Consider the following 13,077-nt stretch of genomic DNA (forward strand, 5'->3'; position numbering starts at 1 on the left):
CATAAGGCAATTAGAGTTGTGGATCCCTCCTCAACAAGGTCACCATGCCTATCCGGAGACATCAGCTTTTTTTGCTTGGTCTCCTCCAGGGCAAGTCCTCCCCCGGTTTCCTTCATTAAGTAGCTTCCTTCGCTTGGATGGACAGCTTGGGATCCCCTTTGGAATTGTAGGCCCCAGTCAGCATAACTGGGCCTACTCGATAGAGATGCAGCCTCGGGCCAACATGGTCCCAGAGCCAAAATCACACACATGCACCTCGCGCCAGTAGGGCCACAAGGCGAAGGACCCCGAAAAAACAGCATCTGCCCCTTAAGTATCCCCTCCTGGCATGCACAGCGGGGCACCACTCCCACTGGGCTGCTGCTGAGAAGAGACACCTAATGCACTATGGCTTGCCCGTGTTCCGCGTTTTATGGCTTACAGCTCATGAAAACCCCAAATCCACAATCTAAGAAAATTACATGCAATCAATAAAACTAGGATTGTACATAGAACAATATCGGACCTCTGAAAAGTAGAAGCATGCATATGTACTTGGTTTTGGCCCCTTTTGCAGCAATTACTGCCTCAATGCGGCGTGGCATTGAAGCGATCATCCTTTGGCAATGCTGAGGTGTTATGGAAGACCAGGATGCTTCAATAGCGGCCTACAGCTTTTCTGCATTGTTTGGTCTCATGTCTCTCATCTTTCTCTTGGCAATGCCCCATAGATTCTCTATGGAGTTCAGGTCAGGCGAGTTTGCTGGCCAATCAAGCACAGTAATCCCACGGTCATTGAACCAGGTTTTGGTGCTTTTGGCAGTGTGGGCAGGTGCCAAGTCCTGCTAGAAAATGAAGTCAGCATCCCCATAGAGCTTGTCTACGGAAGGAAGCATGATGTGCTCCAAAATCTCCTGGTAGACGACTGCGGTGACCCCGAACTTAATAAAGCACAGAGGACCAACACCAGCAGATGACATGGCTCCCCAAATCAACACAGACTGTGGAAACTTCACACTGGACTTCAAGCATCTTGCAGTGAGTGCTTCTCCATTCTTCCTCCATACTCTGGGACCAAATGAGATGCAAAATTTGCTCTCATCAGAAAAGAGGACTTTGGACCCCTGAGCACCAGACCAGGTGTGTTTTTCTTTGCTTGACAAGAGGAATACGACATTTGTAGCCCATGTCCAGGATCCGTCTGTGTGTGGTGGCTCTTGATGCACTGACTCCCAGCCTCAGTCCACTCCTTGTGAAAGTCCCCAACACTTTTGAATGGCCTTTTCCTGACAATCCTCTTCAGGCTATGGTCATCCCTGCTGCTTGTGCACCTTTTTCTTCCACACTTTTCCCTTCCACATAACTTTCTATTAATGTGCTTTAATACAGCACTTTGGGAACATGCAACTTCTTTTGCAATTACCTTTTGAGGCTTTCCCTCCTTATAAAGGGTGTCAGTGATGTTTTTTTGCACAACTGTCAGATCAGCAGTCTTTCTCATGATTGTGATTCCTACTGAACCAGACTGAGAGACCATTTAAAGGCTCAGGAACCCTTTGCAGGTGTTATGGCTTAATTAGCTGATTAGAGTGAGACACTTTGAGCCTAGAATGTTGCACCTTTTCACAATATTCAAATTTGCTGAGATTGTGGATGTGGGGTTTTCATGAGCTGTAAGCCATAATGTCAGGGAACTATCCACAGAAGGACTGGCATCAATGTTCAGCAGAATCGCGGATCAACAAACACAATGCACACACGGGCAAGAATGGTCAGGAATCTACATTCCCCAGTGCACGTGTGCCAGAACGCACGCAATACGTGAGTGACTCCAGGCGCCCAGTGGCCTATTTAAAGCCTTCTGCAGCAATCAAATGCTGCATGATCTTCAGCCTTCTTGTGATTGTTCCTGAGTTCCTGTTTCTGCCATCTTGAATTACTGTTATTGACCCGGCTTGCCAAACCAGTCTTCTCTGTGTATGACCCCAGCTTGATCATTGGCTTGTTCCTGTATCCTGCTCATGTCTGCTTATCCTGTGTATGACCCCAGCTTGTCCGTTGACCTGTTCCAGTGACTACCTCTGCTTGCAACCTGTGTATGACTTCTGGCTTGGCTCCTGACTCCGCCTCTGGTTCTCCCTGCTGCACAGCCTCATCTGGTACTTCCGAGGTACCCCCACCTGGCAGTCTACCCTGCTCACCAGCTGATCTCCAGCATCACCTCAGCTTGTTGCAACTGGCAATCCCTGCCTCTTTGGGTATAGCACTTCCTGTGCCACCTCTAGGGGGTGCTCTGCACTTAGTCGCAAGGGAAGCCCTCCCAGCACTTCGGTCTCTGGTAAGGTACATGACACATAACCATCACAATTATGACAAATCACGGCCTAAACTATCTTGCTTTGCATGTAATGAGTCTATCTCATATATTTAATTTTTTAAGTTGCATTAGTGAAATAAATGAACTTTTGCATGATATTCTAATATTTAGAGTTTCACCTGTAAGTGCAATTAGATCTCCTTGTGTTGAGAGATCTTGATGTCTGGTAAGTGGCTCTGCATGTGGGAACATCATTTGAGCACTGAAGTACTTTTTTTTACATAAATTGATTGGCACTGAAAACTTCACAAGGTGGAAAATTTGGGGCATTTTATGAAATAAAGTCAAATCAATTTTGGGCTATTTACTAGTCCAGTCACTTCACTGGTTATATGTAAGGTGGGGATCCTAAACCAAAAAACAGGTGTATCAAATGTGGACAATATAATATAACCCAATTACTGCTGGCTAGGGATTTTATTGAGAAAGAGCATGCGATCTTTCAGTTAAAATTGATGGTTATAGATGGGGCTAATCGCAATAGGAGAGGTGGAAATTGTGACTTAACTTTAAGAGGTACAGTCGATACGTTTTTGTATACGCTGCACCCTAAAGGATTGAATTCCGAGATAGATTTATATCTTTGTGTGAATTGGTCTCTTTTTAGATCTTTATGATGAATTATTTCCCTGTAATTTGTCAATGAGGATTTTATGAACAAATTCAGACATATATATTGATTTATGCAGTCCTTTTTTTCAGGGGGAACTCAGTTCCACCACCTTTGGCTCAGACCCTTTGGCGCCTGCTCACCACAATCACTTGTAAACACAGAAATCTGGTTTCTGTGTTTACAAGTGACAGCTCTGCACTCTGAGCTAGATTCAGGTACAGTTACGACGGGCGTATCAGTAGATAAGCCGTCCTAACTCCGAATCCGCGCAGTCGTATATTTAAGCATATGCTCAAACTGAGATACGCTTAAATGTTGCCAAGATACGAGCGCCGTAAGTCTCCTACGCCGTCGTATCTTAGCTGTCTATTTACGCTGGCCGCTAGGGGCGCTTCTGTAGATTTACGCATTGAATATGTTAATGACCTAGATACGCCCATTCACGAACGTACTTGCGCCCGCTACGCCGTTTATGTAAGGCTTACGTCCAGCGTAACGTTACCCCTGCTATATGAGGCGCAGCCAATGTTAAAGTATGGACGTCGGAACAGCCGTCGAATTTTACGTCGTTTACGTACGTGAATGGGGCTGTGCATAGGTTACGTTCACGTCGAAAGCATTGAGCCGACGTAACTTAGGGAGTATATGCGATGTGACTGAGCATGCACGCGCATGCGTGGATCGCTAGTAAATACATTCACATGGGGTCACGGCTACTTTGAATACAACACGCCCACTACCTTCCACATTTGAATTAGGCGGGCTTACACCTGCCTAGTTACACTACGCCGGCGCAATGTATGGCGCCAGACCTTTGTGAATAATGGTCTGGGCGCCCTATTTTACGTTGGCGTAGCGCATATGAGATGCGCTACGCCGACAAAACTATACGCCGAGCTATGTGAATCTAGCTCTCTGTGTGTAACCCCCCCTGAACTCTGCACTCTGTATGTAATGCAATCCTGGTATTTAATGCCCCTTTAAACACCCTTCTACTGTTTGTAAAATCTGAACAGGGTCGTGTTGAGTTCCTGCACCTATTTTCTGAGGAAAAAAAGCTCTGGATTTATGGGTGGAAATAGTTTATATCATTGTTTTTTTTTTTTTATTAGGTTGTCACTAGGATGTATATAAAGTTAAAGGGTCACTAAAGGAAAAACATTTTTTAGCTGAAATGACTGTTTACAGGGTATAGAGACATAATAGTTAACTGATTCCCGTTAAAAATGATTAAAAATAGATAAAAATCAATCATATAATATACCTACAGGTTAGTTTCGTTTTTGCTGTGGTTTCCTGGTTCTCTGATGTACAGAGACAAAGAGCCAATACAGGGCAGTGATGCTTTGTAAAACGAAACTGATTGGTGTTGAGGAGTTTTAGACACACAGTAATCACAGCTCCTTGATTAGTCACCACAGTGAGAAATCTCCCAGTACTGTGGTGATCAGGAAACAGACAACCAGGAAGTGTCCAGAACAGAGAGGAATTACAGCAACATCAAAGCAAAAACGAACAATGAGGACATGAACCCAGGACTGCAGTAAGGTAAAGGAAGCTATTTAGCTAAAAAAAATAATTCCTTTAGTGAACTTTTAAGCCCAGGATTGTATTCAGTTTTCAGTCTTTTCCTTTTTATTGATTAAAGACATTCTTTGCAGATGTAATTCTGGACGGTTATCTAATTAACTTAACCACTTTCATACCGGGCCTATATTGGCACTTCTCTCCTACATGCAAAAATCATAATTTTTTTGTTAGAAAATTACTCAGAACCCCCAAACACTATATATGGGGTTTTTTTAGCAGACACCCTAGGGAATAAAATGCCGGTCCTTGCCACTTTTTATCTCGCATGGTATTTGCGCAATCATTTTTCAAACGCCTTTTTTAAAAGAAAAAAAACGGTTTCATGAATTAAAAAATAACAAAACAGTAAAGTTAGCCCAATTTTTTTGTATAATGTGAAAGATGAAGTTACGCAGAGTAAATAGATACCCAACATGTCACGCTTTAAAATTGCGCACACTCATGGAATGGCGCCAAACGTCAGTACTTAAAAATCTCCATAGGCGTCGCTTATTTTTTTTTTTACAAGTTACAAATTTAGAGTTACAGAGGAGGTCTAGTGCTAGAATTGTTGCTGGCGCTCTAACGCACGCGGCGATACCTCACATGTGTGGTTTGAATGGCGTTTACATGTGTGGGCGGGACTTACGTGTGTGTTCGCTTCTTAACGCGAGCTACCAGGGATAGGGGCGTTAAATTTTTTTTATTATTATTATTTTATTCTTTATTTTACTCAATTTATTTAATTTTTAAACTTTTTTTGTCTTTTTTTTTTTTGATCAGTTTTATTCCTATTACAAGGAACGTAAACATCCCTTGTAATAGGAATGGTTTGTGACAGGTACTCTTTATGGAGAGATGCGGGGTCAATAAGACCCCACATCTCTCCTCCAGGCTGGAAAGCATTAGATTGTGAAAAAAAATTCTCAGATCTAATGCTTTCAGCCGCGATTGCGGCTGTGTTTACATTCCGGGACCCGGGCATGACGTCATAACATCGCGCCCGGGCCTCCGACGATCATAGAGATGACTGGTGACCATCTGGTCACCAGTCTGCTCTATGCTTTCCATCCGACGCCGGCGGATCGTTTCTCCGGGTCTCCGATGGCAAATGAGAGCCCGGAGAAGCACCGGATGGCAGCGGGAGGGGGGACGTCCCCTCCCGCCGCCTATAAGAACGATCAAGTGGCGGAACTGCCGCTATGATCATTCTTATGGTACACAGATTCGCCAGCTGAAGAGATGGATATCTGAATGATGCCTGTAGCTGCAGGCATCATTCAGATATCCCCACTGAAAGTCCAGGACGTCATATGACGTCCTTGGGCGGGAAGTGGTTAAAATTGATTCCAAGTGTTTATGATATAAATACTATGTGTTTTTTTTCAAATGTTGATGTGTTCCTGTCTGAAGAAGGGCACAACTAAATAGCCCAAAAATGTAATACCTCTATATATATATATATATATATATATATATATATATATATATATATTTTTATAGATTATTCTGAATACTGTATATCACATCCCTGAAGAAGTCAACGACAGGGCGAAACATGTCGGGAAATTGTGCTATACCCTTGTGTTATGTATACTCCACAGAAACTTTGTCTGCTCAATTGCATGTTTGACAAATAATAAAATATTGTCTTCTTTTATATATTGTTTTCGCTCATATAACATTTTTGCTAGGCACCGTAATAATTAGTGTTGCTCACGAATATTCGTATTGCGAATATTCGGCTCGAATATAGCATATTCGAGTAATCGCGCTATATTTCGAATTTCGCGGTGAATATTCGCAATTCCGAATATTCGATTTTTTCCAATTTTATTTTTAGAACAGATCACATCCTAGATATCTCCATCGACGTCTAAAAGCATTGCTGGTATGATTAGAGACCTTGGGCCGAGTAGCTGAAGTGATCATTTGTATTTTGCCGAAAAATCGCAATGCGATTATTCGGCAATCGCAATATCGCGCGATTATTTTCTTCGCCCCTATCTTCCGCATCAGAGCGATTTTTTCAGTTTCATTTTTAAAACAGATCACATCCTAGTGATCTCCATAGACGTCTAAAAGCATTGCTGGTATGATTAGAGACCTTGGGCCGAGTAGCTGAAGCGATCATTTTATATTGCCGAATATTCGCAATGCGAATATTCGGCAATCGGAATATTGCGCGATTATTTACTCCGCCCTTTTGCATCAGAGCCAATCAGAGTTCTCCTTCCACACTCGTCAGAGGTTAGCAACCAATAGGAACCTGCCTGCACGGCCATTATATAAGGTCACTCCCAGCAGCATTTCATTGCAGATTCAGAAGGTGGCTAGAGAGTGTGGAGACTGTTTCTGTGTTCCTGGTTCTGTGTGCCTGTTTGATCTAGCATCCTCATCATTGTCCTTCATTGATACTTAGTGATTTCAGTGCATATTTTCCAGATTATAAACTGCTTTTTTCAAAGCAATAGACCCAAGAGCTTTTTTCAAAGCTAAGTTTTGTGCTGTGTTGTTCAGCTTGTGTTACTGTTTGATCTTGCAGCTTCACTTTTCAGTGCTATTTGCTAGTAATTTCAGTGCACATTTTCCTGATTAGAAACTGCTTTTTTTAAAGCAAAAGGCCCAAGAGCTTTTCTAAAAGCTAAGTTTTGTGTTGTTCAGGTTAGTTAGATTTCTGTGTAGCAAGTGTACATACTGTTAGTGTACATTTCTTTCAGCTAGCTTAGTTTAGTGTGTGTTTAGTGTCTGTGTTTTGTGTTAAAAAAAAAAAAAAATTTTATTAGTTAGTGTTTGTTTAGTGCATTTCTTTTTATTTTTTGTAGTCCTTGTCTTTGGTGTACTAGTTTTATTATAGTTTAGTAGCTGTCTGTGTACGTCTTTGTCTGTGTGCCTGTCTTTTAAAAAAACACAAAAAAACATTTTACTCACATTTCCCCCCCCCCCAATAAAGTTTACCCCCCCCCACACACATCAGCAATTATGAGCGGCATCCGTGGCCGTGGCAGCAGGGGTAGGGGAGTTACTCCCAGTGCTGGGTCGCTGCCAGCACGGGGTACCTCTCGTGCCCCTACTAGTGGTAGAGGATCGGGTGGAAGGGGACTCCGCCTCATGCGGGATTTTTTTCCATCGGGCAGCCGCCCGATATTGCCATCTCAGGCTCAAGTAGTGGTGGACTACATGGGGCACAGTAGTGCCACTGAGTCGTCGGTCCCGACTCCCAGTAGTACCACCATTACACCGGTGCCTGTCGTACCCCCCCCCCAGCCCCCAAGAGTCCAGCATCTTACTGTTCGACAGCGACAGTGAGAGGGATTTCTTGGGGGAGGCCGTGCATCAGGCAGAACTCCAGCTCTGTCCTGATGGTCAGGACCTTTTTGAAGGGATGGATGAGGAGGATGGGATACCTGCTGTCAGTATCCCAGAGACATCCCTTCAAACTGGTGCTGCTGTTTTGGTGCAGGAAACAGCAGCACCTAGTCAGACCCAGGCGTGGGTGAGGGGACAGCGGAGCCAGGCTATCGGCTCTATGTCAGTTGGTTCCCTCAGACCACAACATCTCAGCCCTTGGTCTGACATCTCTGGGGGCGAAGAGGGTGACCCATCATGGTTGCCATCTGACTCGTCGGCTCACTGCGTCAGTGACGACGGGGAAGGTAGGCACCCTGGGGAAACGGTGCGCCAGGTCACCACCAGGGAGACCATCATCAGGGTCTCCACTGGTGATGGCAGCAGGAGGTGTCAGCAGCAGCAGCAGGCAGCTCCACCTGTGCGCACCGAGTCCCAGCAGGTGCAAGTCAGCGTCACCCCATCTGACAGGAGGGCGGCGCTGAAGTCACCTGTCTGGAACTACTTCACCCTGGTGGCAGACAACCCTACCGTGGCCATCTGCCAGATCTGTAAAGTCAGGGTGAAGAGAGGGAAGTGTTTTGGCTCGGGTGGGTACCACAGCCCTGAACCAGCACCTGAGGATCAACCACTGGCGGGTGTATGACGAGATGAAGCGTGGTGGTGGTAGCAGCGCCACCACCACAAGTGAGCAGGGTACAGCAGCCCCTGCCACAGCTTCATCTCTTCCCAGCAGGTCATGCCCCCCGCTCCCTCTAGTAGAGGTACTGGTACCGGCATCCAGACCTCTACTTTGACAGCACCCTCCGCGTCTGTGTCCCGCACTGCCGTCCGGCGCCAGGCGTCGATTTCAGACGCCTTTGAACGCACCACTCCCTTCCCCCCTGGAGACCGACGTGTGCGTTCCCTCAATGGGCTCCTGGCAAGGGTTATTGCCCAACATCTGCTGCCCTTCAACATAGTTGACAGCAACCCCTTCAGGCAGATGTTGGAGCAGGCCCAACCCCAATGGCGTGTCCCCAGCCGCCATTTCTTTGCCAGGACTGGTGTCCCTGCCCTACACCAGCACATTGTGCAGAATGTAACCCTGTCGCTGGATCACGCTGTCAGCGACAGGGTTCATCTGACAATGGATGGCTGGACCAGCAGGCATGGGCAGGGGCGCTACATCAGCTTCACGGCCCATTGGGTTTCCCTCCGAGGCGCCGGGGAGGGATCGGCGGCAACAGATTTTGTGGTGCCGCCCGGGGTGTCCAGGGGAGAACTGCTGGTCTCCCTCAAGCCACTGTCTCCGCAGCTGCTGAGCCTCCCAGCAAGCGCCCCCGTAGCTACTCAAGTGTAGGGCACGTGCGCTGTCAGGCCGTGCTCCAGCTTGTTAGTTTAGGGGACCGGAGACACACTGGACAAGTGCTGAAAGCACTTCAGGCTCAGGTCCAGAAGTGGCTGACACCCCGAAGGCTCCAGGCAGGTATGGTTGTCTGCGATAACGGCAGCAACCTACTTTCCGCCCTCTATGCTGGCAGTCTGACCCACGTGCCCTGTCTGGCACATGTCCTCAACCTGGTGGTGCAGAAGTTCCTGCGCACTTATCCCGGGTTGAGTGACATTGTGCCAAAGGTGCGTAGGATTGCCAGCCACTTCAGGCGCTCCCCAACCGCTACCCTGTCCGAGTTGCAGCGGGTCAACAGGCTGCCCCTTCACAGGCTGATTGTGGACAGTGTGACGCGGTGGAACTCCACCCTCCACATGCTGAAGAGGTTGTGGGAGCAGCGAAGGGCGGTGAAGGAGTACCTGCTGGACCTAGGCACTGAGAGGACTTCACTAAAACTCCCTTTCATCACCTGTGCGGAGTGGGGGCAGATACACCAGGTCTGCCAAGTGTCGTCCTCCTTCGAGCAGGCGACCAAGATGGTCAGCAGTGAGCATGTCGGCCTCAATGACGTGCTGCCAATAGTGTTCATGCTGGAGAGGACACTAGATCGCCTGCTCGAAGCTGGGGAGAGTGCCTTGGTGGAGCAGGAGGAGGCAGCAATGCTCCACCGAGACCAGGGCCAGGACGAGGATGATGATAATGATGAGGAGGTTGCTGGTGTCGTCCCGGAGTCAGGAGGGAGAGCCGGTGTTGGGGGCACCGATAGTCCGGGGGTTGGGCATCTCTGAGTGTGACCAGCAGCGCCTCAGGGATGAAGAGTCGGACCTCATTGACCTGGGCAGCAGTGAGGAGTCACAGCAGGCTGTGCTCTTCCCCATGGCTGCCCACATGCTGAGATGCCTCAGGAGGGACCCCCGGGTTAAGACCATCAAGGAGAGGGATGATTTTTGGATGGCCACCCTTTTGGATCCCAGGTGCAAGGGGAAACTGGAGCAGTTCATCCCAGCCAGCCGGAGGCAGCGCCGGATGGAGGAACTGCAGGCAGGCATTGTCAGCCGGTTGGAGCAGGCAACTCCCCGGCCTCCAGTTGTCCCCCCTCATCTCACCCAGCAGGTGGCTGCACCCAGCAGCAGTCGAGCAGGGGACCTAATGGATGAGATGAAGATGTTCTTCCAATCGGAGCGACCCAGTACCAGCACCAGCGGCTGGCCCACATGGTGGCAGATTACATGGCGTCCGTCGGTGCTTCTGAGAGTATGAATACCGACGACCCCATGGAGTACTGGGTTGCCAGATTGGACACCTGCCGCGAGCTCGCTCAGTATGCGCTGGAGTTATTGTCTTGCCCCCCCTCCAGCGTACTATCTGAGCGGACATTCAGCGCGGCAGGTGGGGTGGTCACGGACAAGAGGACCCATCTGTCCACAGACTCCGTGGACAGACTCACATTCATAAAGATGAATGAGTCCTGGATCGGCGGTGACTTTCTGGCACCCGCCGTCGGTTCAGGGCGCTGAAGGGTCCCTTGTCATGCATTCCCTGATGGAGCCCCGGACCTGATGTATTTACAGTGCTGAATATAACTATTTGAACACCTGAGAAAAGCAATGTTAATATTTAGTACAGTAGGCTTTGTTTGCAATTACAGCGGTCAAACCTTTCTTGTAGTTTTTCACCAGCTTTGCACACACTGGAGGAGGGATTTTGGCCCACTCCTCCACACAGATCTTCTCTACATCAGTCAGGTTTCTGGGCTCTCGCTGAGAAACACGGAGTTTGAGCTCCCTCCAAAGATTCTCTATTGGGTTTAGGTCTGGAGACTGGCTAGGCCACGCCAGAACCTTGATATGCTCCTTACAGAGCCACTCCTTGGTTATCCTGGCTGTGTGCTTTGGGTCATTGTCATGTTGGAAGACCCAGCCTCGACCCATCTTCAAAGCTCTAACTCAGGGAAGGAGGTTGTTGCCCAAAATCTCGCAATACATGGCCCCGGTCATCCTCTCCTTAATACAGTGCAGTCACCCTGTCCCATGTGCAGAAAAACACCCCCAAAGCATGATGCTACCACCCCCATGCTTCACAGTAGGGATGGCGTTCTTGGCATGGTACTCATCATTCTTCTTCCTCCGAACACGGTTAGTGGAATTATGACCAAAAAATTATATTATGGTCTCATCTGACCACATGACTTTCTCCCATGACTCCTCTGGATCAGTCAAGACAACTATGTCAGAAGTAATTTCACACTCTATATACTACTATTACCACTGCTGTTCATCATGGCACCTCCTGCCCAAGTGATATGACTCTGTATCTACTACTACTGCTGCTCAGTCAAGACACCTATGTCAGAAGTTATTTCCCACTCTATATACTCCTATTACCACTGCTGTTCATCATGGCATCTCCTGGCCAAGTGATATGACTCTGTATCTACTACTACTACTACTGCTGCTGCTGCTCAGTCAAGACACCTATGTCAAAAGTTATTTCCCACTCTATATACTCCTATTACCACTGCTGTTCACTGATACCACTGATAGTTAATTTATCCCTTTTTCTTTAAAGTCCCATGCAAATCAATGGGAAATGTATGTTCCCACATAACTTCTGTACGCCTAGAGATATTTCAATAATACCTGCTATACATATTACTTATATGCCAAATAAAAATATATAACAGTTAAATTAACCCTTATCTACACCCTTATATAAAAGATGGGTATATTTATATTACTATGATTTTCCTCCCCAAAAGGTTAAGATAGGAAGACCGGGCAACGCCGGGTATTCAGCTAGTAATAGTATAAAATGTTTTTGGTTATTATTAAGTTAGATGTGTTGATGTTGATGTTGATGTGTTAGATGTGAAGTTAGATGTGTTTAAAAAACTAACAATCTCAATAAGAAATGAAACCTTTGCAAAATATAACATTTTTTATTAAAACAAAAAAAAACAAAAAAAAATTAAGACATGAGCTTCTGAAGCTCTGCCACCTCATCGAAATTTTTCGTCAGTTGTTGCGCCAGCTGTTGGTTTTGGCGGGTTAAAAAAAGAATTTGCTGCTCATTTGAGAGTATTCTCTGTGTCATACTTTTCATGGCAGATTGTTTCCTCTTGAGCTTTTGCAAAACTGTTAGGATATAAGAAAAAAACATTTGGATTTCAAAGACCGTTACGAAAGATTATTTTCAGCCCTAAAAATAATAAAGTCTGACTTAAGAGCCTCTATGAAAGAGGATCTGGCAGAGGCAATTCTCTTCCTTAGAACTCTACATTGAATTTATTTGCATTTGCTAAGCCTAGAACTACATTTCAAGATTAATATAAACCATTTCTAGGTTTTGCAGATTTTGTTTTTGGTTCATTATAGATAAGCTTTGTTTTTGTTCTAAAACAACCAAATAATGTGGTTTGTATTTTTGAACTGGTAAAGATCCTGTTCCTGATGTTTATGCCTGCTGCTACTATCCAGTCACTTGATTGTTTTCATTGTGTTTGTCTTTTGCTTAAACTGTGCAATACAGTAGACTGTTGGCTTCCCAGCCAGTAGTCCTGTGGTAGGTTGCGTTTCTTTCCCTCAAGGAATGTATAAAATACATTCGCATATTAATACAGAGGAGTCGGAGTCAGGGAGTCGGAGTCTGAAGTACATAAAACTGAGGAGTCGGAGTCGGAACATTTATCTACCGACTCCACAGCCCTGCTTTAAATGCTGTCCATTTTTAGAGCTACATTTTATTGTTGAAATTTTATTAATCTCTGTGCACATATTTACCCTCCTGATTGATGGTAAAATGAACCGTCTCATCCTGCTC

The 13,077-nt window shown here is 46.2% G+C and overlaps 1 long non-coding RNA gene across 1 annotated transcript; it reads right to left on the reverse strand.

Moving 5' to 3' along the window:
- Positions 1–12,180: 12,180 nt before the first annotated feature.
- LOC120919513 lies at positions 12,181–13,077 on the reverse strand. The gene is made up of 2 exons (XR_005744576.1): positions 13,038–13,077; positions 12,181–12,392 (listed from the first exon to the last, which is right to left on the reverse strand). It is a non-coding gene; the product is annotated as an uncharacterized LOC120919513 (long non-coding RNA).

This window comes from Rana temporaria, chromosome 12, assembly GCF_905171775.1.
Source record: "Rana temporaria chromosome 12, aRanTem1.1, whole genome shotgun sequence".
NCBI classification, from domain to species: domain Eukaryota; kingdom Metazoa; phylum Chordata; class Amphibia; order Anura; family Ranidae; genus Rana; species Rana temporaria.